The sequence below is a fragment of the Budorcas taxicolor genome, chromosome 1 (genome assembly GCF_023091745.1).
Source record: "Budorcas taxicolor isolate Tak-1 chromosome 1, Takin1.1, whole genome shotgun sequence".
NCBI classification, from domain to species: domain Eukaryota; kingdom Metazoa; phylum Chordata; class Mammalia; order Artiodactyla; family Bovidae; genus Budorcas; species Budorcas taxicolor.
Window position 1 is genome coordinate 199,881,583 of NC_068910.1, and position 26,265 is coordinate 199,907,847.

General features: G+C 43.1%; 1 non-coding gene across 1 annotated transcript; it reads left to right on the top strand.

Moving 5' to 3' along the window:
• The first annotated feature begins 9,339 nt into the window (after positions 1 to 9,339).
• LOC128058334 (U8 small nucleolar RNA) lies at positions 9,340 to 9,474 on the top strand. The gene has a single exon (XR_008200447.1). It is a non-coding gene; the product is annotated as a U8 small nucleolar RNA (small nucleolar RNA).
• Positions 9,475 to 26,265: the final 16,791 nt, after the last annotated feature.

Here is a 26,265-nt window from a genome sequence, read left to right on the forward strand (position 1 = left end):
TAGCACTTTCACAGCATCATCTTTCAGGATCTAAAATAACTCAACTGGAATTCCGTCACCTCCACTAGCTTTGTTCATAGTGATGCTTTCTAAGGCCCACTTGACTTTACATTCCAGGATGTCTGGCTCTAGGTGAGTGATCACACCATCGTGATTATCTTGCACTTATCTCACACGCTAGTAAAGTAATGCTCAAAATTCTCCAAGCCAGGCTTCAGCAATACGAGAACCGTGAACTTCCAGATGTTCAAGCTGGTTTTAGAAAAGGCAGAGGAACCAGAGATCAAATTGCCAACATCCGCTGGATCATGGAAAAAGCAAGAGAATTCCAGAAAAACATCTATTTCTGCTTTATTGACTATGCCAAAGCCTTTGAATGTGTGGATCACAATAAACTGTGGAAAACTCTGAAAGAGATGGGAATACCAGACCACCTGACCTGTCTCTTGAGAAACCTATATGCAGGTCAGGAAGTAAGAGTTAGAACTGGACATGGAACAACAGACTGTTTCCAAATAGGAAAAGGAGTCCGTCAAGGCTGTATATTGTCACCCTGCTTATTAAACTTATATGCAGAGTACATCATGAGAAATGCTGGGCTGGAAGAAGCACAAGCTGGAATCAAGATTGCCAGGTGAAATATCAATAATCTCAGATATACAGATGACACCACCCTTCTGGCAGAAAGTGAAGAGGAACTAAAAAGCCTCTTGATGAAAGTGAAAGAGGAGAGTGAAAAAGTTGGCTTAAAGCTCAACATTCAGAAAACGAAGACCATGGCATCCGGTCCCATCACTTCATGGGAAATAGGTGGGGAAACAGTGGAAACAGCGTCAGACTTTATTTTTTGGGGCTCCAAAATCAGTGCAGATGGTTACTGAAGCCATGACATTAAAAGACGCTTACTCCTTGGAAGAAAAGTTATGGCCAACCTAGATAGCATATTCAAAAGCAGAGACATTACTTTGCCAACAAAGGTCCGTCTAGTCAAGGCTGTGGTTTTTCCAGTGGTCATGTATGGCTGTGAGAGTTGGACTGTGAAGAAAGCTGAGCGCCGCAGAATTGATGCTTTTGAACTGTGGTGTTGGAGAAGACTCTTGAGAGTCCCTTGGACTGCAAGGAGATCCAACCAGTCCATTCTGAAGGAGATCAGCCCTGGGATTTCTTTGGAAGGAATGATGCTAAAGCTGAAACTCCAGTACTTTGGCCACCTCATACGAAGAGTTGACTCATTGGAAAAAACTCTGATGCTGGGAGGGATTAGAGGCAGAAGTAGAAAGGGACGACAGAGGATGAGATGGCTGGATGGCATCATTGACTCAATGGACGTGAGTCTGAGTGAACTCCTGGGGATGGTGATGGATAGGGAGGTCTGGCGTGCTGTGATTCATGGGGTCGCAAAGAGTTGGACACAACTGAGCGACTGAACTGAGCTGAACTGGACTGATGCTTCTGTAGTGGAAAGCAGGGGTGCTTCTTTCTTATCTTTAAATTTCTTCTTTAAACGAAGAATGACCAGATACTAGATACCCTAAAAACCAACAAATATCCAGTAGAATATGGATGTATCATATTCCAGCTCTTACTGATAGACATTTAGGTTGATAAGTTTCTGTTGATAAGTTGTTATTTACACTGTTTGGAGGAACATTCAAATATCTTTGAATATTTGTAAAGTATTTTTTTCCCTTTAATATAATTTCAGGACTTCCTTGGTCGTCCAGTTGTTAAGAATCCACGTTGCAATTCAGGGGATGTGGATTCAATCACTGGTCTGGGAATATCCCACATGACATGGAGCAACTAAGCTCATGCACCACAACTACTGAGCCTGCTCCCTAGAGCCTTTGCACTGCAACAAGAAAAGCCACTGAAATGAGAAGCCTGTGCACGGCAGCAAAGAGTAGCCCCTGCTTGCCACCACTAGATAAAGCCCACTTGCAGCGATGAAGACCCAGCACAGCCAAAAAAAGCAACGAACAAAGGAAACACTGTTACTGCCTTGATCCTTATCATGCCCTTATCCAGACTGACTATATAACCTCTCCTTATTTATGGGGTGCAGGTGCGGGGTTGGGGAGGGGAGTGGATAGTTCTTATGGAGCTAGCCTGGTGTGTTTCCCTTTGCCTGCTGCTGCTGCTGCTAAATTGCTTTAGTCGTGTCCGACTCTGTGCAACCCCATAGACAGTAGCCCACCAGACTCCCCCGTCCCTGAGATTCTCCAGGCAAGAACACTGGAGTGGGTTGCCATTTCCTTCTCCAATGCATGGAAGTGAAAAGTGAAAGTGAAGTCGCTCAGTCGTGTCCAACTCTTTGCGACCCCATGCACTGCAGCCTACCAGGCTCCTCTGTCCATGAGATTTGCCTGGCAAACTAATAAAGCCACCCTTTCCTTCTCTGTGGGGGAAAAAAAAGATACTTTCCAAGGAGTCAGGTCATAGTTTCTGATGTTTAGTCCACAGTTTCTGGGTCTAGTCCTACAGAAACCCACCAAAGATGGCAACTTCCTCCTTTTCTTCAAGTCAGGGGTGGCAGCCCAGCAATTTGTATGAGCCAGGGAGAAAGTCTGGAGAGATTCATCGTGTACTATCAGGGATGCTCCAGGATTAAGTGTTGGGGTGGCCATGATCATAACCTGCTCTTGTTTATGGAGCACTGTGTGAAGGGCTTTACTCAAACTGTCTCACTTAGTCTTTGCATTAATCTGATGGGAAAGATTCATCTTCACTTGATAAAGTGTCTTTATCAAATTGTCTTTGACAAATTATCTTCATGTGATAGATGGAGAAGCTTAGGTTCGAAGAGGTTAGGTAATTTATCTAAGGCCTTAGAGTCAAATCAGTGCTTGGAATACTTGCTCGTAGGATATTCCCTCTCTAACCCAGCTGCCATACTGTGGGAAGCCCAAGCCACATGAAGAGGCTATGTGTTGACATTTCAGCCAACAGCCCCAGCTGAGCTCCCAGCTGGCAGCCAGCATCAGCTCCCAGCCCTGTGAGTGAGCCAGCTTGGATTCTTCAGCTCTCTCTTCAGCCCAATAGACACCCCAGGTGGCTACAGCCCTAACCAACATCACAGTAGTAGACCTGCTAAGTTAAGCTCAGCCACTCCAAAGACTGGTGAGAGTGAAATAGTTTTTGTGTCAAGTCACTGAGTTTTGGCAAGATTTTTTATGTAAGAGTGACTAACCGAAACAGGTGGGGAGCTACTCATTCTTGGATGAATCCCAGCAGAGTCTGAGGAGGGGGTTACTGCTCTGGGGGTATCAGTAGAGTAGGGGGTCTTTGATGATTCTTACAAGCTCAGTGCACTAGGCTGCATTTGCATAGGACAGTTTTGCTTGTTCTCTGCCCCAGATGGGGAAAACTTCATTGAGTCACAAGTCTGGGAAGAGAAACTGTGTATAAATAAGTTGACAGAAATCTGGGCAGGATTCCCAAAGTAAATAATGTTGATTCTCAGCACAAAGAAGACATTGCTTAATGCTACAAAAACTCACATAAACAGTCATTGCTTTATGACTGATTTGCTATATTTTCAAACTTCAAAAAAGTAGCCATAATAAACCATCATTTTAAAAAGCAGCACTTAGAAATGCTGGAACATTGTGTGCAGTTCCTGAGGTCACAAGAGTATCCTTATCTTTTGGAGCTTCCCAGTCCTGTGGGCTGGAGGTTGTGCCAGTTTGACCTTTGGAAAACCCCAGTTGGCACTCAGATCCCAAAGCAAAATCCAACTTTTCTCTCCCAAAGAGCAGAAGAGAAGCTCACAACAGTTCAATAAGATGGTGGCCTTTACCAATCTTAGGTGTTTATTCTCCTAACCCTCACCTCTCAGTCCCTTTCAGTTCAGTGGTTCTCAAATCTGGGGGCATAAAAATCATCTGGGAAGTATGTAAAAGATGCAAAAATCCAGGATTCTTCCCTGAAGATTCCCAGTTTCTAAGTCTGCGGTGGGATCCCAGAATTTTTATTTTAAAGCGAACCAGCTGGGACTTCCTTGGCAGTCTAGTGGTTAAGACTCCTCGCTTCCAATGCAGGGGGTTCAATCCCTGGTTGGGGAACTAAGATTCCACATGTCATTATGCATGGCCAAAAAGAAAAAAGAACTGGCTAATTCTTCCATTGTTGGGCCCCATACCTAACAATGAAGAGAACTATCATCTCAGGGCTTTCCTGAAAGTGTAGAATAGAGATGGGGAGAGGCCTCGATAAGCCAAACCTCCAGAGACCGGGATGGACCTTGGAAGGGGATCAAGATGGGATATTCAGATTCTGAGCCAGGAAGGATATAACAAACTCTGTAGCAAACGGTTTTCAAATTTTGTTTCTTCGGACCCTAGGGGGTTCCTCAGATGTACTATCACCTCCAACCCCAGCAGTTTCTCTTTGATCTGTTTTCTCATAGTAGGTTTCCAAGAAAGATTGTGTTAGAAGAAAAGATTTTACTACTAAATTCCCTTCCTGCTTAAGGATATAGTTTGGTGAGGATGAGGAGCAAACAGAACCCTCAAACCTTGGTGGTAAGAATGAAAAATGATGCAGCCACTGTGGAAAAGCTTGGTGGTTCTGTAATAAGTTACATGGGGATTACCATATGTCTTGGTTTGCTCCAGCTGTTGTAACAGATTACCATAGATGAGGTGAATTAATCAACGGACATTTATTTTTCACAGTTCTATTATAAACGTTTGGCTCTTTACAACAGTCCAAAGGTGGAAACAACCCAAATTTGACCATAACTGACAAATGATGAACGGGTAAAAGTAGTATATCTCTACAATGAAATACTACTTAACTATACAAAAGAATGACGTATTGATACATGAATGAACCTTGAAAACATCATGCTACATGAAAGAAGTCAGTCACAAAAGGACAAATAATCACATGATTCCATTTACATAAAATATTCAGAATAGGCAAATCTATAGAGACAGAGACGGAAAGCAGGTTAGTGGTTGCCAGAGATTAGGGGGATGGGGTCATGGGGAGTGACTGCTTAGTAAGTGCAGGATTTCTTTTGGGGATGATGAAAATGTCCTGGAACTTGATAGTGGTGATGGTCGCACAACATTGTGAATCTGCTTAATGTCAATAATGACAAGCTTTATGTTATGAGAATTTCACAAAATACAGCAGAGAAAAAAAAAAACCCAATCAACAGACCTGGAACAATCATCTCATTATTATTACTATTATTTTTACTGATAAGGTAGCTGAGGTCAGAAAGGGGAAATGGCTTGGTGAGTTCACCCAGCCTGTTAGAGCTACAGCCAAGTCTGGTGACCCCCAGCCTGCCATAGCAGGCTGCCTCTCTTCCTCAACTTGGTCCCCTACCCCCAACTCTTACAAAAATGCTAAGATTCAGGGACATGCAATGTCCTGAGCCACACATCACACCATAATTTTTGCAGCCAGGCCCCCTGCTTCCCAGGCAGAGGTCCACCTTAGCCCCCATAGAGCTGGGCCAGCCTTTCTTCTGCTGTCACCAGTGCCTATTGCCTTCAAGTGTGGTGATGAAAGACAAACCCACTTCTAACTTCATACTTGAGTAAATCTTCCTAAGGAGCTCGCTAAGCTGCATTCTTTGGACAGGGTTGATAAGGGCTGGGTGCATCAGATTCCTTACATTACAGGCATTGCTTAGCTTCCCAAACTCCAGCTGGGCAGAGAGTCTGGAGGAGCTGGTGATGCTCCCAGGGCTGGGTTGGGTTTATTCCAGCCATACGCATTTGTGTGGTTGGCTCTTATCTCTGGCTGTTGGACCATATGCATCTATCCCACAGCAGGTGCTTAATGAAGATTCATTGTAGGCTTCCCTGGTGGCTCAGTGGTAAGGAATCTGCCTGCCAACACAGGAGTCACTGGTTGATCCCTGGTCTGGGAAGATCCCACATGCTGCAGAGCAACGAAGCTCGTGCACCACAGCTCCTGAGCCTGTGCTCAAGCCAAGGAGATGCAACTACTGAAGCCTGTGGGCCCTAGAGCCCATGTTCCATGAGAAGCCTGAGCACTGCAACTACAGAGTAACTTGCCCCAACTAGAGAAAAGCCCAGCGGCTATGCAGACCCAACGTAGCCCAAAATCAATCAATCAACAAGATTATTTAAAAAAATTCACTGGCACCAGTTGTCCCTGTCTTGTGGTCATCCTGGGACTGTCTTCATTCTAGTTAAGAGAGTTCAGGAAAAGGCCTCACTTTCCTTGCTGCCATTGAGAATAAAGGACTCAGGGTAAGTTGTACATGAAGTGAGAATCGTTTATCTGGTAGCCAGCCAATTGTCCTGACTCTTTGTGACCCATGGATGCAAAATTCAAGTCCATGGAATTCTCCAGGCCTGCAATGCAGTCATGTCCAACTCTGTATGATTTCACGGACTGTAGCCTGCCAGGCTTTTCTGTCCATGGAATTCTCCAGGCAAGAATACTGGAGTGGGTAGCTGTTCCCTTCTCCAAGGAATCTTACCAACCCAGGAATCGAACTCAGGTCTCCTGCATTGCAGGCAGATTCTGTACCAGCTGAGCCACCAGGGAAGCCCAGGTAGCCATCTGAGATGGAATTATTCCCCATTCTGGGAGGTGGGGGCAACAGAAGGGTATAACTCATTTGCATTTGCATTACTGGGAACTTTAGAGGTCAGGTATTTGGGAACAATCCCTTCAGCCTCTTACCTAGGGTTTCAAAAAATTGCTAAGGGTTTTGTTTTGTCTCCTCAGATCCTGACCATTCCTTACATCTCCTAGTTACAGTCTCCAGACAAATCATGGAGTTTTTAAAAAGTGCATAAACATACAAAAGGGCAATTGCAGGACCCAAGAAAACTGGCTCTTTGGCAATTTTCTAATCTGAGCTGAGAACCCTGGCTGAGAAGGGAAACCTAGTTCTGCTCATTTGTGTTCAGTATCTGCTTCAGCATGTGGATGGGGAGGGTGAATTCCCTCAATCCTCACATGGTGACTCGCTTCGCTCAGCCTCTGAGGGTGATCTAACTCCTTGAACTTGAACTTGGAAATTGACTTCAGGCAGCAGGGATGGATGGAGACATTAAGGAGGACAGCAGGGTAGCAGTGGCCACAGTTTCTAAGTTGCCATTTGGGATAAAGCAGGAAAGGTGAGAGTTGCTATAGGGCAGACAGAGGTTTGGGGGTGAGTATTTACAATTCAACCTTGGTGGTTGTATGTGGTTTCCCTGCTGTGTGGACAGATGCCTTATGTCTGGATGCAGACTTTCATTTTACAGGACAGAGAGGTTTAGAAATGCTCTATTCCTATTTGGAGATTTCAGTGTATGGCTCTGTTCAATGATCCAAGGTGTCCTGCAGAGGAGAAATCTGCCTTGGTGTTGTTCAGTCCAGTCTTTCCCAGTTATTTGACTTCAGAATTCTTCCTCCTTCTCCCATCATAGCACTCATTTATACTCCATGAAAGCCAGGTTTCCAAGAAATAATAGGAAATGCCTCCTTATGTCCTATGGAGTTGGTTTTGGCCACTGATGCCCTACAGTGAGCAGCAATGGGGATATTCAGGCAGGACACAGGACAGGGAACCCTGTTATAATAATCCAGGAAGTAGCATCACATGTTGTACCTGTCAGGCTCCTTCCTACACTGAGATGTTTTGATTCTCTGCACACAGACCAGGAAACCACTATTTGCTGAGCACCATGCACTAGGAGCTTTCTGCATGTCATCTGTGTAATCTTCCCTCAAGTCTGTTGTTTCCATTCTATAATGAGGAAATTGGGACTCCAAGAAGCTGTGTAAGGAGGTCACCCAGTTGAGTGTGTGGCAGAGTGAAGATCTGGGCTGAGGACGATGGGACCACACTGGTACCCCCTCCTCAGACGCCAATGGTGGGAAAGGAAACTGGGGCAGCCATAGTTCAGCAGTTCCTCCATCAGTTAAAGAGAATTGCCAAATGTCTTGGGCTGCTATGATAAAATGCCATGGACTGGGGGGCTTAAACAGCAGGCATCTGGTTCTCACAGTTCTGGAGGCTGGTGAGTCCCATGTCAGGGTTAGTGTCTGGTGAACACTGGTGGATGGCTCCTCTTGCTGTCACTCCCCTGTGTCTCGCCACTTCACTCATAAGCTGCATTTTCATGTTGCTCGTTCCAGAGTGTCTGGTTCCCACGAGGAGCTGTTTGGCTGGTCATGTGACATTGGGTCTCTGGGCCTCAGTTTCCTCATCTGTAAAATATGATGATGCTCTCATTTTCTTTCTTCTGAACTTTTCACATTTTCTTCTTCCTCCCCTCCTCTCTTCTTTCCTTCTCCCTTAATTTTTCCTCCCTCAGTTTGTTTTTCCACGTTGTCATAAACCTCCATCTCTAGCATTAATTTTCCCCTGGAAGATGCTTGAGACTCCCCTGTTGGATCCTCCCTAAAGTGGCTTGAGAGGCACCGATGGTTTTTCAGTAACAGAGACCAGACAAGAAGGCGACTGCTGAGAAATTCCATGTCAGTCAGGCGCTCTGTGCTCTGCATCTAGAAGAGGGCAGTTTCCAAGGTGACTGAGCCTGGTGTGTGAGGATAAGGTGATAAGGTGAGGGCCTGGAGTTATGAGCTGCCAAACTCATAAACCATGCGGGCTTCCTCTGAGCTACTCGCCAAGCAATTTAACCACCGACTTGTTTCAAAGTGTTCCAAACTATTTAATGATCAGTGCATCTATAAATAGGGTCGTAAAAACAATCTGGATAGATATTAATGCATGGGTTCAGTCCTGGAGTAACTAAACCTTGAGTTGTTTTGACCTCAGAGAGCCATCAAAGTCTACTGCAAGGAACAATTCTGCAGTTGTCTTGTGGCAGATGTTTTGTTCCTGTTCAACGTGTCCTTGTGTGTATAATTAGTTAACATGATAATAATGTGCTGCTTGGCACTCACAATTTAAAACTAAGTGCCTTCACACACATGTTCGCATTTGATCCTGGCAAGCCAGGCATTATTAAGAGGCTCAGGGGAGATAAGTGACTCACCTCAGGACATCCAGACTGTGGGGTGAATGGGGCTGGGGTTGCGGGGTGGTGGTAGCAGAGTCCAGGTTTCAGATAAGGACTATGTGGCTTCCAAATTTATTTTCCTATCTTATTCCATCAAATCCTATTTCCTGGTTTAAAAGACTGGATACAATCAGTGACTCTTCTGTCCTCAAAGGGGCCAGCATCCAAGTCTCTCCTTTGATTGCTTTACATTAAAAATAGGCTGGCCAGATTTAGTAAATAAAAATATAAAACACCTCATTAAATTAAAAATTCAGATTAAACAATGAATAATTTTTTGGTGTAAGTGTGTCCCATGATACCTGGCAACTCTAACTTAAAGTACTTGCTATTGTCAGATAAGAGAATTCTTACTGTTCCTCTTTTTGGAGGGCAGAATAGAACGTGATGATTGGAGCTCGCATGATTTATGATTAAGGGCTCTCCATAATCAGGACTTGCAACACCCTGATTGTGCCTATCTGATTAAAAAAACAAAAAATAAAAAAAATAAGGTACTTGCTATTAAATATTTTTTCTTTTAAAAAATAATATGAGTTACAGAAAATTTTGAAAAATCAGATAAACAAAATAAAAGTGAAAGTGAAAGTCATTTAGTCATGTCTGACTGTTTGTGACCCCGTGGACTGACTACACAGTCCACAGACTTCTCCAGGCCAGAATACTGGAGTGGGTAGTTTTTCCCTTCTCCAAGGTGTCTTCCCAACCCAGGGACTGAACCCAGGTATCCTGCACTGCAGGCAGATTCCTTACCAGCTGAGACACAAGGAAAACCCATAAGCAAAAGAAATAAAATAGAAATTTGTCCTAATTTTACCATCATGTAATATTAATATTTAAATATTAACTGTTAATACTTTGCTATATTTATTGAGAACTCTTTTCCATTATGCATATGTTTATATGCATAATTCCTTTTTTAAAAATAGAAAAATGAGTTTACTGATTATATATTACTTAGTTCAGTTCAGTCTCTCAGTTGCTTTGCGATCCCATGGACTGTAGCATGCCAGGGTTCCCTGTCATTCACCAATTCCTGGAGCTTGCTCAAGTCAGTGGTGTCATCCAATGATCTTATCTTCTGTCGTCCCCTTCTCCTCCTGCCTTCAATCTTTCCCAGCATCGAGGTCTTTTCTAGTGAGTCAGTTCTTTGCATCAAGTGGACAAAGTATGGGAGTTTCAGCTTCAGCATCAGTCCTTCCGATGAATATGCAGGACAGATTTCCTTCAGGATTGACTGGTTTGATCTCCTTGCAGTCCAAGGGACTCTCAAGAGTCTTCTCCAACACCACAGTTCAAAAGCATCGATTCTTCGGCACTCAGCTTTCTTTATAGTCCAACTCTCACATCCATGCATGACTACTGGAAAACCACAGCTTTGATTATATGGACCTTTGTTGGCAAAGGAATGTCTCTGCTTTTTAATATGCTGTCTAGGTTAGTCATAGCTTTTCTTCCAAGGAGCAAGCATCTTTTAATTTCATGGCTGCAGTGATTTTGGAGTCCAAAAAATTAAAGTCTGTCACTGTTTCCACTGTTTCCCCATCTGTTTGCCATGAAGTGTTGGGACCAGATTCCACGATATTAGTTTTTTGAATGTTGAGTTTTAAGCCAACTGTTTCACTTTCCTCTTTAACTTTCATCAAGAGGCTCCTTAGTTCTTCACTTTCTGCCATAAAGGTGATGTCATCTGCATATCTGAGGTTATTGATATTTCTCCTGGGAATCTTGATTCCAGCTTGTATTATTTAAGGTCTGCATTTTTTTTCACTCAATAATATGTCTTGGATATCTTTCTATGCCTTGATAAATTCTGTAATATTCAAATGACTGCAAGGCCATTGATGGCATAACACACTGCCTTTAGTGAATCCCCTATAGGCGAACACTTAGGTTGTGTCTAATGTTTTATTACTACAGACTTATCATGAATAAACTTCACTGAGTCTTCTGGACATCCCTGGGGTAAATTTCTGACAGTAGAATTTTTCGGTCAAAGGATATGCAAATTTTAAAGGCTTTTTTATAGGTCGTCAAGTTGTGCTCCAGAAAAATTGTACCAGTTTATGTTCTTACAAATAGTGTCTGAAAGTGCCATTTCCTTGCATATTGTCAATACTGGGAATTATCAATAAAAACAAAAAGAAAAAATAACCCGTTTGATTCTGAGCTTATCCTGACTCCATAATCATATTCAACACTCTGCCCTCAAGTATGTAATCTTACTTCTTTCTACTGAGCCTTAAATTCTCAAAAGAAGGGAGTAGATTAGATCAGGGATAGAAATCACTACTACTGTCCCATCACATGCTGAATTTCCATCCAAGTACTAACAGGCCCGATCCTGTTTAGCTTTTGAGATTAGAGGAGTGCACGTTCAGGGCGGTATGGCTGTAGACCACCTGCTGAATTTCCACAGTGTTCAGAATCTTATTCACCTCAGCCTTACAGGTGGCCATTACTAATGTAAAGAACTTGCTCATTAGGGCAAATTTCCCTTTATGTAGGAATTCAGTTAATAAATGGAGACAGAATGGTAGAATTATTACATCACCAACTCCCGAAGTTTACTCAAACTCATGTCTATTGAGTCAGTGATGCCATCCAACCATCTCGTCCTCCGTCATCCCCTTTTCCTCCTGCCCTCAATCTTTCCCAGCATTAGGGTCTTTTCAAATGAGTCAGTCCTTCGCATCAGGTGGCCAAAGTATTGGAGTTTCAGCTTCAACATCAGTCCTTCCAAAGAACACCCAGGACTGATCTCCTTTAGGATGGACTGGTTGGATCTCCTTGCAGTCCAAGGGACTCTCAAGAGTCTTCTCCAACACTACAGTTCAAAAGCATCAATTCTTCGGTGCTCAGCTTTCTTTATAGTCCAACTCTCATATCTATATATGACTACTGGAAAAACCATAGCCTTGACTAGATGGACCTTTATTGACAAAGTAATATGTCTGCTTTTTAATATGCTGTCTAGGTTGGTCATAACTTTCCTTCCAAGGAGTAAACATATTTTAATTTTATGGCTGCAATTACCATCTGCAGTGATTTTGGGGCCCCCCAAAATAAAGTCAGCCACTATTACCACTGTTTCCCTATCTATTTGCCATGAAGTGATGAGACCAGATGCCATGATCTTAGTTTTCTGAGTGTTGATCTTTAAGCCAACTTTTTCACTCTCCTCTTTCACTTTCATCAAGAGGCCCTTTAGTTCTTCTTCACTTTCTGCCATAAGGGTGGTGTCATCTGCATATCTGAGGTTATTGATATTTCTCCCAGCAATCTTGATTCCAGCTTGTGCTTCTTCCAGCCCAGCATTTCTCATGAGGTACTCTGCATATAAGTTAAATAAGCAGGGTGACAATATACAGCCTTGACATACTCCTTTTCCTATTTGGAACCAGTCTGTTGTTCCATGACCAGTTCTAACTGTTGCTTCCTGACCTGCATACAGTTGTCTCAAGAGGCAGGTCAGGTGGTCTGGTATTCCCATCTCTCTCAGTATTTTCCACAGTTTATTGTGATCCACACAGTCAAAGGCTTTGGCATAGTCAATAAAGCGGAAATAGATGTTTTTTTGAACTCTCTTGCTTTTTCAATGATCCAGCAGATGTTAGCAATTTGATCTCTGGTTCTCCTGCCTTTTCTAAAACCAGCTTGAACATTTGGATGTTCACAGTTCATGTATTTCTGAAGCCTGGCTTGGAGAATTTTGAGCATTACTTTATTAGCATGTGAGATGAGTGCAATTGTGCAGTAGTTTGAGCATTCTTTGGCATTGCCTTTCTTCGGGATTGGAATGAAAATTGACCTTTTCCAGTCCTGTGGCCATTGCTGAGTTTTCCAAATTTGCTGTCATATTGAGTGCAGCACTTTCACAGCATCATCTTTCAGGATTTGAAATAGCTCAACTGGAATTCCAAAGCTACTAGCTTTGTTCGTAGTGATGCTTTCTAAGGCCCACTTGACTTCAGATTCCAGGATGTCTGGCCGTAGGTGAGTGTGAGTGATCACACCATCATGATTATCTGGGTTGTGAAGATCTTTTTTGTATCAGTGTATCAGTGTCTGTTTATTTCAGGTGCAGAGGAAATGTTAAACTACTATGAACATGTAATCAGTGAAATTCAGACTAAGGGCAACTCTATAGGTCATATGGCTTCTTTTCTTTAAAAAAAAGAAAAAAGTGGGGGAAAAAAAAGGATGCAGGGGAAACAACGTAAAAGATACCTAAAAGACATTTCCACCAATCAGAATGTATGAAGCATACTTGAATCTTTAGTTTTTTTTAAAAAAAAAAAACTATTGGAAAGAATCCACCATTCATGAGACGATTAGAAATGTAAACATGGAATGGATATTTGGTTAAAGTAAGTAATATCTACTAATTTTAAAACCCATGATAATAGTATCATCTATGTTTTAAACAAGAGCCTTCATCTTTTAGAGCAGTGGTTCTCAGTTTTGAGATTTTGCTTCCCAGGATATTTGGCAATCTTGAGATATTTTTGGTTGTCATAACTGGAGGGAAGGTGTTACCAGGGTCTAGTAAGTAGAACCCAGGGATGTTGCTAAACATCTTATAATGCACCAGATAGCTGCTCACAGCAGAGTCATTTGGCTCACAATGGTAATGATAGTGAGATTGAGAGGCTGTGTTTTAGAGATACATATTGAAATATTTGGGCAGTGGTGAAGAATCCACCTGCCAAGTAGGAGACACAAGTTCAATCCCTGGGTTTAGAAGATTCCCTGGAGGTATAAAAGTAGATGTGATTCAGAGCTTGGGGCTCTCGTCAAGACTCCACTGCGCTGGATGAGACTTGAGCCCTAGCTCGAGCTAGCAATAAACCCCTTTATGCTTTTGCATTGCTGTGGATGTCTTATTCTCTCAGTTTTGGGGACTCAGACACTGGGCATAACATTTGGGGGCTCGTCCAGGATCCCGTTAACTGGGAAGAATAACACTCTCCTGGCAGAAGGGGTTTCCTCACTAGGAGGAGAGATATCTGAACACCGGTGTTAGTTCTGGTTAAGACCAGCGTAAGGCCAAGGCCTGGCATCATGCTGGGGAGGTGGCTGGCTCTGTTCTCTGGTTAAGACCAGCGTAAGGCCGAGGCCTGGCATCGTGCTGGGGAGGCGGCTGGCTCTGTGGACACCTTGTTGGGCGCAAAATCTATCGTTATTGGTGAAAAAGCCGAGACTGACATCCTGACCACTCAGGGTACTCAGGGGCCAGCTTGCCTGCCAATGGACCAGACCCAGCGGCTGCAACCGGGACCCTTTTGTCCCTGGTCTCCTCCTGACATGGACAACTGGCCAGAGTGCCCCGACTGATGCCTCATGACCTGCAACCAGGACTGGAAAAAGACATAATTTAAGGGACTGTCTCCAACATGGATGGAAGGACTTTTTTTTATCAGGAGAAACTACACTACACCAGGATGGGAAGACGACGACATCAGAGGGAGACAGCTTCCCCAAGATGCGGGACCTGATTCGTATGATCATTTATGTTTTCTTGACTTCTTAGACCTTTGCATATAAGTCGAATGCTTTTCTATCATAGGCCTGATCCTATGCTGGTTTTAAAAATCAATCCAATTGTTGGGTTTGTGGCCAATTACCTGTGTCTAGTTCTGGGTTACCTTGGTAAATTTCTCTTCTACCAGACTCTAACTGGTTGGCCCTGAGAAAATTTACTTAAAAATTATAGTCATATTCAGGTCACTATGGTATTACTAGATAGGATCCCCTCACCGGGCCAATTAATAATGCCTGCTCTGACTCTGGCTATAAAGTTTAGCTTTTTTCTACTACCCAAGCTCAATCAGAACAAGAAAAGTTTCCACAAAGAAGGGAAAAATCTCCCACAATTATGGGATGGATTTATATAGATAATACCAGGCTACAATAACTTAAGTTTAAAGTCTCCTCTGTTGGAAAAAATAAATAAGTAAGTAAATCATACTAAAGATAATCAGTCTAGTAACACTAGAAAACTGGGCTATGTGCCTTATAGATGGTGCCAATATATAATTTCCCTGAAAGATAAAGATTCTACAGGACAGACTAAGTCAGATGACCTGAAGATATACTGGGCTACATCTAATGGAAGTTCTTAACATAAGTCTTACTTGTGACTTTACTAATACTGCTGGCTATGTTATTTGTATTTCCCCTGTCTTACAAAATTGCTGTTTCTTACACTGTCAAAAAAAAAAAAAAAAAAGAAGATTCCCTGGAGAAGGGAATGGCTACCCACTCCAGTATTCTTGCCTAGGAAATCCCATGGATGGAGGAATCTGGAGGGCTATAGTGTGTGGGTTCACCAAAGAGTTGGACACAACTTAATGACTAAACAACAACAAGCTGAAGTATTTATGGGTAAAATGATATTATGGGTGGGATTTGCTTTAAAATAATACAGTACTCCTCCCCTCCCCCACTTTAGCAGCAGTTTTGTTTTCAGCCCTGTTTCAGTTATCGGTGGTCAACTCTGGTTCGAAAGGATTAAATGGAAAAATTTAGAAATAAACAATTCAGAAATTTTAAGTTGCAGACCATTCTTTTTTAAAAAATTATCTAATTATTTATCATTTCTTTTCGGCTGTGCTGGGTCTTTGTTGCTGCGAGAGCTTTTCTCCAGTTGCGGTAAGCAGAGGCTACTCTCTAGTAGTGGTGTGCGGGCTTCTCATTGTAGTGGCTCCGTTTGGTTTAGAGCGCAGGCTTTAGCGTATGAGGGCTCCGGTAGCTGCTGCATGTGGGCTCAGTAGTTGTGTCTCCTGGGCTCGGGGCACAGTCTCAGTAGTTGTGGTGTCCAGACTTGATTGCTCCTTGGCATGTGAGATCTTCCTAGATTAGGGGTTGAACCCCTGTCTCCCACACTGGCAGGTGGATTCTTTACCACTGAGCCACCAGGGAAGCCCCTTGCACACTATCCAAGGTAGTATGATGAAATCCCATGGGATCCCACTCCATCCTGCCTGGGACATAATCATCCCTTTGTCCAGCATATCTGCCCATTAGTCATCTAGTAGCCGCCTAGGTTATCATGTTGACTGTCATGGTAACCCAATTCTCATGTTCAAGTAACCCTCATTTTACAGAGACCACATTCACATAACTTTCATTCCAGTATATTGTTAAAATTGTTCTATTTTATTGTTGGTTACTGTTGTTAATCTCTTATTGTGCACAACTTATAATTGTATTTTAGGCAAACATGTATAGGAAAAACATCATACATCTAGGGTTCAGTACTATTTCATACATCCACTGGGCGTCTTGCAACCCCCACAGACAAGGGAGGATAACTGTATGTGACAGAGGAAATGGATGGAGGTCTGCAGGCATGGACTTGTTGATGGTTGTTGTTTGGGGCTGGGTAAATGTTATGGGACTTCATTATATTCTATCTCCTTTAGGTAAGTTGGGGCTCCCCTGGTGGCTCAGATGGTAAAGCATCTGCCTGCAATGTGGGAGACACGAGTTCAATCCCTGGGTCAGGAAGATCGGAGAAGGAAATGGCAACCCACTCCAGTACTCTTGCCTGGAAAATTCCATGAACTGAGGAGCCTGGTAGGCTAAAGTCCATGGGATCACAAGAGTCAGACACAACTGAGCGACTTCACTTTCTTTTAGGCAAGTTTGAAATTCTCTAAAATAAAAATTTAGGGAATTCCCTGGCAGTCCTGTGGTTAGGACTCTGTGTTTCTTCTGCAGGGGACCTGGGTTCAGTCCCTGATTGGGGAACTAAGATCCTGTAAGCCATGTGGTGAAGCATCCCCCCCCAATCCCCCAAAATCTTCCAGTGAGGTGGATTGCCATTTCTTCCAGATTCCTTCTCTAAGAACCATCTTTTTCTTTCTCTAGTAACTTTGAATTTTTTCTAATCTCATCCATAGGAAACTGTGAAATAGCTTAATTTGTGTGTCCTCCTATCTCTGCCTTCCCTACCACCAGAGGGGAGGCATGTAGGTCAAACTTCCCCACCCTGTTTCTGTGACCAATTTTTATTTTTTCCTGCAAAGCAAGGACACACATGAATCTTGTTTACTCCCTGGAGTTTTTTAAAAAAATTTGTCTGTGCCACGAGGCATGTAGTATATTAGTCCCCCCAACCAGAGATTGAACCTGGGTCTCCTGCATTGCAGACAGATTTTTTTTACTGTCTGAGTCACCAAGGAAGCCCAGAAAATTGAAGAGGAGAGGTTATTTACCAATTAACCATTAGGTTAAAATTACACTGAAATTCAAAGTCTTTACTTCCAGACCAAAGACTGCACTTAATATTAAGGGGAGAAAAAATGCAATTTTGGTAATGCCAGATGAAATGGAATCCTCGGTCTTATAAAAGCTCCACGGGAGACTTTTCTGGTGGTTCAGTGGCTGGACATCTGCATTTTCGACACAGGGTGTGGGGTTCTAAAATAATTTGTATAGAATTTATATTACTTTTCCCTTACATGTCTGGTAGAATTTACCTGTAAAGCCATATGAACTTGGAGTTTTCTTTGTGGAAATGTTTTAAACTATAAATTCAATTTCATTAATAGACATGGTATTCAGGTTATCTATTGGTTCTTTCATAATCTTTGGTAGTTTGTATCTATCAAGGAATTCTTCCATATCATCTAAGTTGTCAAGTTTATTGGCAAAGAAGTTTTCCATAAGCATCTCTTATCATCTTTTTAATCTTTGTAGACTCTTTAGTGATGTCATCTCTCATTTCTTAAATTGGTAATTTGTGTCTGAAATAAAGTTTTGTGGTTTTTTTTTTTTTTTTTTTTTTGGCTGTATCTTGTAGCATGTGGAATCTTAGTTCCCTGGCCAGGGATCAAACCTGTGCCCCCTGCATTGGAAGCATGGAGTCCTAACTACTGGACTTCAAGGAAAGTCCCTGAATTAAAGTCTTTTAGAGGACAAAAATTCAACAAGGAAGACAGAATTTCTTTGCTCATATGAGAAAATCTACTAATGCTTGAAGTATCTGCTTTTACACATTTTATAGAATTCTTCCTTATGCTGAAATAATGCAGCAGGAGGCTTCTGGGAAGCAGAAGGGAGACAGTCAGATGAAAATCTGATTTGTAACCAGGCTCTGTCTTTATGAAAGGAGGAAGCAAGAGTGATAGGTCACCTTGAAGTTTTTTGCATACTGAGTTGCTTCAAAGAAGCACATAGTTTTTGTCAGGGTCATTGACTCCTACATTCTGGATCCTTTCCAAACCACTCTATTATTTTGGGAACATGTGATCTTAAATAATGCCGCTGTGCCTGTTTATTCTCAAACACTGGAGATTCTGGCAACATTGAACAGCTCAGATAATATTCTAGGTCTGCTTTTCCAGGAAGAGTTGGGGGACATTTGAAATTGTGGGACAACCATAGGTTTTAGAGTAAGACAACTGTGACTTCAAAGTATAGCTGTGCTGCTCACTAGCTATGGACTCGGTACAATTGTGGAACTTCTCTCTGAACTCTACTTTCCTCACGTACAAATTGGGGACAATAAGACGTACTTCGCAGTGCTCTTGGGGTGTTTAAATGTGATAATACATGCGTCTAGCACATATTATCAACTCTGAGTGGATCTCAGGCTGTGGTCCCTGGACCAGCAGCAACAATAGCACTTAGAAGCTTGTTAGAGATGTAAATTCTTGAACTCAACTCCAGACCTACAGAATCGGAAATTCTGGGGGTGAGGCCCAGTAATCTATGTTTTCATGTCTCCTTGGGGATCATAAGGACCTGCCACGTTGGAGCACATGGATTAGCAGATTCTTTGGCAGATGGTAGAAGCTCAAGATATACTAGTTTTCTCCCATTATTTATGCTTTCTTGAAAACTATTCTTTCGGCTTATTATTGGCTCTCATACTAATTAAACTTATCAAGAGTTAAGAGAGTCTTTCTCTGTCTCATCTTTTTTTCCTTTTTCCAAAGTTCCTGGTGCATGTCAGCATTCAGTAGAACTCAGAAAGTTAACTGTATTTCCACGTGTCACAAAGGACAGAACTTCCCTTGGCTTTCCAGAGCTATACTTATTTATTTGATTTATGTAGCACCTTGGCTCAATCGTGTCTCTGAAAGATGAGGTGTTCTATGTGTGCCTGGAGTGAATACCAATCTGTGTATGATACCAGGGATGTCAGAGTATAATGTCTTACTTTTGGTGTCGGCCAATAAATATAAAGGCATGAGCAACGTCATAAGTCATTTGGTCCTGATTAAAGAAGAGATGTCATAAAACCTCACAAAACCCAAGTGGAGTGAGAGAGAGAGAGAGGAGGGCAGGCCAATAAATAAATGAAAACCCTAAGATGCACAGAAAATTCTTCTGTTTAAAAAAGGCAACTTTATTTGGTTTAAGAAAAACCTTAAGCTGAGAGACCAGTCACAGCTACCCTATAGGATGGTTGTGAGAAATGAATGTGATAATCCCTGTATTTGAGCATGGTACACTTTATTACGCACTCAGTATATTACTAAATTATTACTAGTAATAGTAGTAGGTGGTAAGTGAATGTTTACTGGATAAATGGCTCATTAAACGAATGCTTGGTTGAATGAAATAATGAACTATCAAGTTGTTTGATCACAGATAATTTTTCTTAGTGCAAAAGCATGCTTCAGGGAAAATTGTTCATTTTGTAGTGAGTCCCATAGCAGCTACTGGATAAGTATAGTTGAAATTCAAAAAAGGAAAAAAAAGTTTTATTTATGATAGTCCCAAACTAGAAACCACCCAAATGTCCATCAATGACATTGAATGAATAAAGAAATTGTGGTTCGTCCATAAACTGGATACTCTTTAGAAACAGTAAGAGAAAAGCTAAGGTGTCACACAACTTAGATGAATCTCAGAAACATTATATTGAGCAAAGAAAGCCAGACACAAAAGGGTGCATGCTGTATGATTTCATTTCTGTCACATTCTAGAAGTGGCAAACCTAATGTACAGTCAGGAAGCTCGTCAGTGGTTGCCTGAAGTTGGGAATGCAGGTTGGGATTGACCACAAAGGGACCAGCAGGAACCTGAGAGGGTGATGGCGAAATTCTGTATCTTGATTGCAAGAGGGTGTACCTTTGTCAAAACTCATTAAACTGTATATTTCATTTATTTTTAGAAATTTTATATATTTATTTGGCTCTGCTGGGTCTTTGTTGTTGCGCTTGGGCTTTCTCTAGTTGCGGCAGGCGGGGGCTACTCTCTAGCTGTGGTGCATGGACTCCTTATTGCAACGGTTTCTCTTGTGGAGCACAGGCTTTAGGCACATGGGCTCAGTATTTGTAGCTCTCAGGTTCTAGAGTTCAGGCTCAGTAGCTGTGGTGCACAGGGTTAGTTGCTCCAAGACACGTGGGATCTTCCTGGATCAGGGATCAAACCCATGCCCCTTGCATTGGCAAGGCAGATTCCTATCCAGTGTACCACTGGGGAAGTCCAAACTGTACATTTTAAATGGATGGATTTTATTTCAACAAAATTGATTTTAAAAAATCAGAAAAAAAAAAAAACACAAACAACCCCAAAAGTCTCTCCTACCAAGGCTTAGAATCCACTGTGGTGCCATTGTAGATTCTGAATCCAGAGTGAGATGGAGTGAAGGCTACAGTGTGTCCTGCTCTGGCTGGAGAGGTCAAGGCCCATATGCCCAGGTGCCATCTACCAGGGTTGATCACTCTGGGGAGACCAAGGAAATGGTGTGGGACAGTGTGCCCTGAAATGAAGTAACTGCAGCAAGTAGAACAGATATTTCAAGCTTGTTTTTCAGGCCTTCTTTTGTCTTGTTCTTAAACTAAATGTTAACCTCTAATTCATCCTGACCTGGCATATGTCCAAATGCATTTAAATATGATGTTCCAAGCCCTACAGGAATCTTTCAGGGGGCCTGGAAGAATCTTAACAAGATGTCTGACCTTGAAAGGCTATCTTACAAATCATTTTCCAAACTGCTATAATCACAGACATTCTGTGTGGCCTCCGGCCCTACTGCAGTGTGTGTTTGATCACCATAGAAGAGTTCAGACCAGTCTGGGAGAACAGGCACGAGGGAGGGCTGCGTCTATCCACCCAACTACCATTCATCTCTCCACCCATCTAAACAAAGAATCCAAACATGGTCATTTAGCTTACTTGAAACATAGAAAAAAATACATACAAAATAAAAATTGCCATCCATCAGTGAAAACCACTGACTAACATTTTGGTCTACACTTTTTTCAGGGATACATAAAAACACATAAACAAATTTATTTAAAATTTAAAAAATAGGATCTTATGGTAAGAATTGTTTTGTAATCAATTTTTGCCATCATGTAATTTATTGGGAGCATTTCCTGATGAAATAATCTCAATCAATATCCTATTAGTCAGTTACTGCTAGGTAACAAGTAACCTCGAATGCTTAGTACACACACAGTTAGCATTGGTTTTCATTTAAATATTTCCTGGCCAGTTGGGGTGACTCTGGTCCATATGTCTCCATCCTGTCACTAGGATCAGTCGATTAGCTACAGCATGTTCTCATAATGATGAGAGAAACACAAGGGGACACACCCCACTGGCACACTTCAAATCTCTACTAATTTCACATCTGCTAACATTCCATTGGCCAGAACAAGTCACATGGGCCAGCTTGAAGCGAAAGGGCAAAGAAACAAACTCCACCACCTGTAGAGGAATTGCAGTCACGTGGCAAAGGCCCTGGATACAAGGAGGGAGATGAAATTGGAGCCAAGATCGCAGTCTACCAGAGACCTCATTTTCAATGCCAGACTCATGTGAATGTTCACAAATTTATTTATTTATCACTTGTAGTGCTATGTTCCAGCTATAATTCTAAGTACTTTATAAATATTTAATTCTCAAAACAGACCTGTTTACAGATGAGGAAACTGAGGTACAGAGAAGTTAAACAGCTTGCCCACAGTCATACAGCTAGTAAGTGGGGGAGCAAGAAAGTTTACATCCAGAGTCTGTGCACATGAGTATCATGCTTGGCTATGTCTCTTATGATTTGTCTGTTAACCTCCTGCTCCCACTAGACTGCGGACAGGAACTCAGCAAACAGAGTAGTACTTGGCCCTGCAAGCCTCAGTATATATTTGTTGGATCAGTTTCATCATTATCCTATCATTAGATATTTCACTTGGTTCTAATGTGTTTAGCTATCAGTATTCTATAATATTATGGGGTGAAATGTGTCCCCCACAAGATTCATTTGTTGAAGCTCTACCCCAATACCTCAGCATGTGACTGTTTGGAGATGGGTCTTTAGAGATTTGATTAAGTTAAATGATGCTTTTGAACTGTGGTGTTGGAGAAGACTCTTGAGAGTCCTTTGGACTGCAAGGAGATCCAAGTAGTCAATCCTGAAGGAAATTAGTTCTGAATATTCACTGGAAGGACTGATGCTGAAGCTGAAACTCCAATAATTTGGCCACCTGATATGAAGAATCAATCAATTGGAAAAGACCCTGATGCTAGGATTGAAGGCAGGAGGAGAAGGGACGACAGAGGATGGTTGGATGTCATCGCCGACTCAGTGTACATGAGTTTGAGTAAACTCCAGGAGTTAGTGATGGACAGGGAGGCCTGGTGTGCTGCAGTCCATGGGGTCTCAAAGAGTTGGACACAACTGAGCAACTGAACTGACTGATGCTGTTAGACAGGGCCCAATCCAATCTGACTGGTGTCTGTAAAAGAACGGGAAGTCTGGATGCACAATGGGTTACTGGGAAGCTTGTGCACAGAGAGGAAAGACCACATGAGCTACAGTGAGAAGGTGGCCATTCGCAAGCCAAGAAAGGTCTCAGAAGAAAACAAATCTGCCAACAGTTTGATCTTGGAATTTTAGCCTCCAGAACAATAAACTGTGACACAATAAAGGGCTTCCCTGGTGGCTCAGAGGTTAAAGCGTCTGCCACCAATGTGGGAGACCCGGGTTCGATCCCTGGGTCTGGAAGATTCCCTGGAGAAAGAAATGGCAACCCACTCCAGTATTCTTGCCTGGAGAATCCCATGGACTGAGGAGCCTGGTGGGCTGCAGTCCACGGGGTCACAAAGAGTCAGACACGACTGAGTGACTTTACTTACTTAATTAAGCAGTTCAGTCTGTGGGCCTTTGTTATGGCAGCCCTAGCAAATTAACATCAAGTTGTTATAAGTATCCTAGGTGTGTCTGCTGCTAAGTCGCTTCAGTCATGTCTGGCTCTGTGCAGCCCACCAGGCTCCCTCGTCCCTGGGATTCTCCAGGCAAGAACACTGGAGTGGGTTGCCATCTCCTTCCCTAATGCATGAAAGTGAAAAGTGAAAGTGAAGTCACTCAGTCGTGTCCGACTCTTTGCGACCCCATGGACTGCAGCCTTCCAGGTTCCTCCGTCCATGGGATTCTCCAGGCAAGAGTACTGGAGTGGGGTGCCATTGCCTTCTCCGAGGTGTGTCTAAATTTATCTAAATCTGTGTGTATATCCATAACTACTTGAGAGATCATTTTAAAATCCCATTTAGCCATATTTTGGGGGGAAGGGTAGTGTTCTTAATCCCATGGAAATTGTATATCTGTTTTCTCCATAAAACTAAGCTATTTTATGACCAAGACTGTAAACTCTTGGTCTGTATGCCCAATAACTCTGGAATATGTAAGACATATCATGGACACTCAGTTAACATCTGTTATGGGAATCAATGGTCACAGTTCCTTTTTTTCCATCTTGCCTCAGCAAAGAATTTACCAGGAGCTTCTGATCAGAATGAATGGTGAGAGGTGGGGGAAGGAAATTCAGGGCTTGGACTCATCAGAAGGAGGAAGTGCAGGATGGGAGAGCAAGACAGAGAGAAAAGGCAGAGAGGAGACATCATCAGCAACAAAGGTGAGTTACTGTTAGAAAGATGAAATCTTTCTTTCCTCATCAAATGAGATGATGAATAGGAAGAGCAAACAGCAGAACTTCCGGGGGACCATCTGCCTTTGCTCAGGAATGCAGTAAGGGGGTGGGAAGTCAGCCAAAACAGGGGACTAGGGCTCCTTCTGATGAGAGCACTTCATTTCCTTCTGTAGGTTTTCTTTAACAAGGAATGAAAATAATAGGGCAAGAATTATGGGTAGTCTTTAGAAAATTAACATCCTTGGGTAAGGATTTGCAGAAAGTTAAGATTTAGAGTTTTTGTGGCCCAAACACCCACTACTTCTCTTCCCTCCCATACCTGCTAAATCATTCATTCAACAAACATTTACTGAGTGTCCACTGTACTTGACACTGTGTGGGGTGCTGGAACACAGAGGGGCCAGGACAAAATGCACCTTTTCTTGTAGTGCTTGTGTCTAATTGTCATAAGCAGCTGAAAAAAACCTGAAATGTCCAGTATTGAATGAGAGTCATTGAATAATAGTCAAGTGATTTCCCACTCAAATTCATTGTCTCACTGTTTCATTCACTAATATCTATGGCTTCCCTGGTGGCTCAGTGGTAAAGAATCTGCCTGTCTATGCAGGAGACGGAGAAGGTGATGGCCACCCACTCCAGTACTCTTGCCTGGAAAATCCCATGGACGGAGGAGCCTGGTGGGCTTCAGTCCATGGGGTTGCTAGGAATCGGACACGATTGAGTAACTTCAATTTCACTTTTCACTTTCATGCATTGGAGAAGGAAATGGCAACCCACTCCATTGTTCTTGCCTGGAGAATCCCAGGGATGGGGAAGCCTGGTGGGCTGCCGTCTCTGGGGTTGCACAGAGTTGGACATGACTGAAGTGACTTAGCAGCGGCAGCAGCAGCATGTAGGAGACATACGGGTTCCACCCCTGATCCAGGAAGACCACACATGCCTTGGAGCAACTAAATCTGTACAACTGTTGAGCCTGTGCCTAGAGCCACCACAGTGAGAAGCCTGCACACAGCAACCAGAGAGTAGGCCCCACTCGCCACAGCTAGAGAAGAGCCCGGGCAGCCACAAAGACCCAGCACAACCAAATAAAATAGATATGTTTAAAAATTTTGTTATAAAATTAGGGATTTCTCTGGGGGCCCAGTGGCTAGGAATCTGCCTGCCAGTGCAGGGGACATGGGTTGATCCCTGGCCTAAGAAGATCCCACATGCCCTGGAGCAGCTAAGCCTGTAGGCCATAACTACTGAAGCATAACGACACATGCTCTAGCGCCTGTGCTTGACAGCGAGAGAAGCCCCACTCCCAGCAAACAGAGAGAGCCAATGCACAGCTACAAAGACCCAACACAGCCAAATATAAAATTAAAAAATCTATACAGCATCTACTATATAGTTGCTCTAAGCATAAGAGAAGTGGCTTAAAGTGGACACCGTCACTGCCATGTGAGGGTTCCAGTCTAGCTGGTGAGAAACCAGATGATGCTCATGGGTGCAAGGGCAGTGATAGGAGTGTGACAGTAGTACAAAGGCAGTGGAGGTATACAGAGGGCCTGCACTGTAGTAGTGCACAGGAAGACTGTGGTGACATACAGGGGGGTGTGGTAGTACACAGGGGCACTGTGGGAGTGTGCAAGAGGACTAGGGTAGTAGGGGGGCTGTGGTAGTGTACAGGGGGACTGTGGTCGTATACAGGAGACTGCGTAGTATACAGCAGGACTGTGGTAGTATACAGGGGGAATGTGGTAGTGTACAGGGGGACTGTGGCAGTGTACAGAAGGACTGTGGTAGTGCATAGGAGGACTGTGGTAGTATACAGCAGGACTGTGGTAGTATACAGCGGGACTGTGGTAGTGTACAGCGGGACTGTGGTAGTGTACAGGGGGACTGTGGTAGTATACAGTGGGACTGTGGTAGTGTACAGGGGGACTGTGGTAGTATATAGGGGGACTATGGTAGTATATAGGAGACTGCGTAGTATACAGCAGGACTGTGGTAGTATATAGGGGGAATGTGGTAGTGTACAGGGGGACTGTGGTGGTATAAGGCAGACTGTGGTAGTATACAGAAGGACTGTGGTAGTGCACAGGAGGACTGTGGTAGTATACAGCAGGACTGTGGTAGTGTACAGGGGGCTGCGGTAGTGTACAGCAGGACTGTGGTAGTGTACAGGGGGCTGTGGTAGTGTACAGCAGGACTGTGGTAGTGTACAGGGGGCTGTGGTAGTGTACAGGAGGACTGTGGTAGTATACAGCGGGACTGTGGTAGTGTACAGGGGGACTGTGGTAGTGTACAGGGGACTGTGGTAGTAAACAGTGGGATTGTGGTAGTGTACAGCGGGACTGTGGTAGTGTACAGCGGGACTGTGG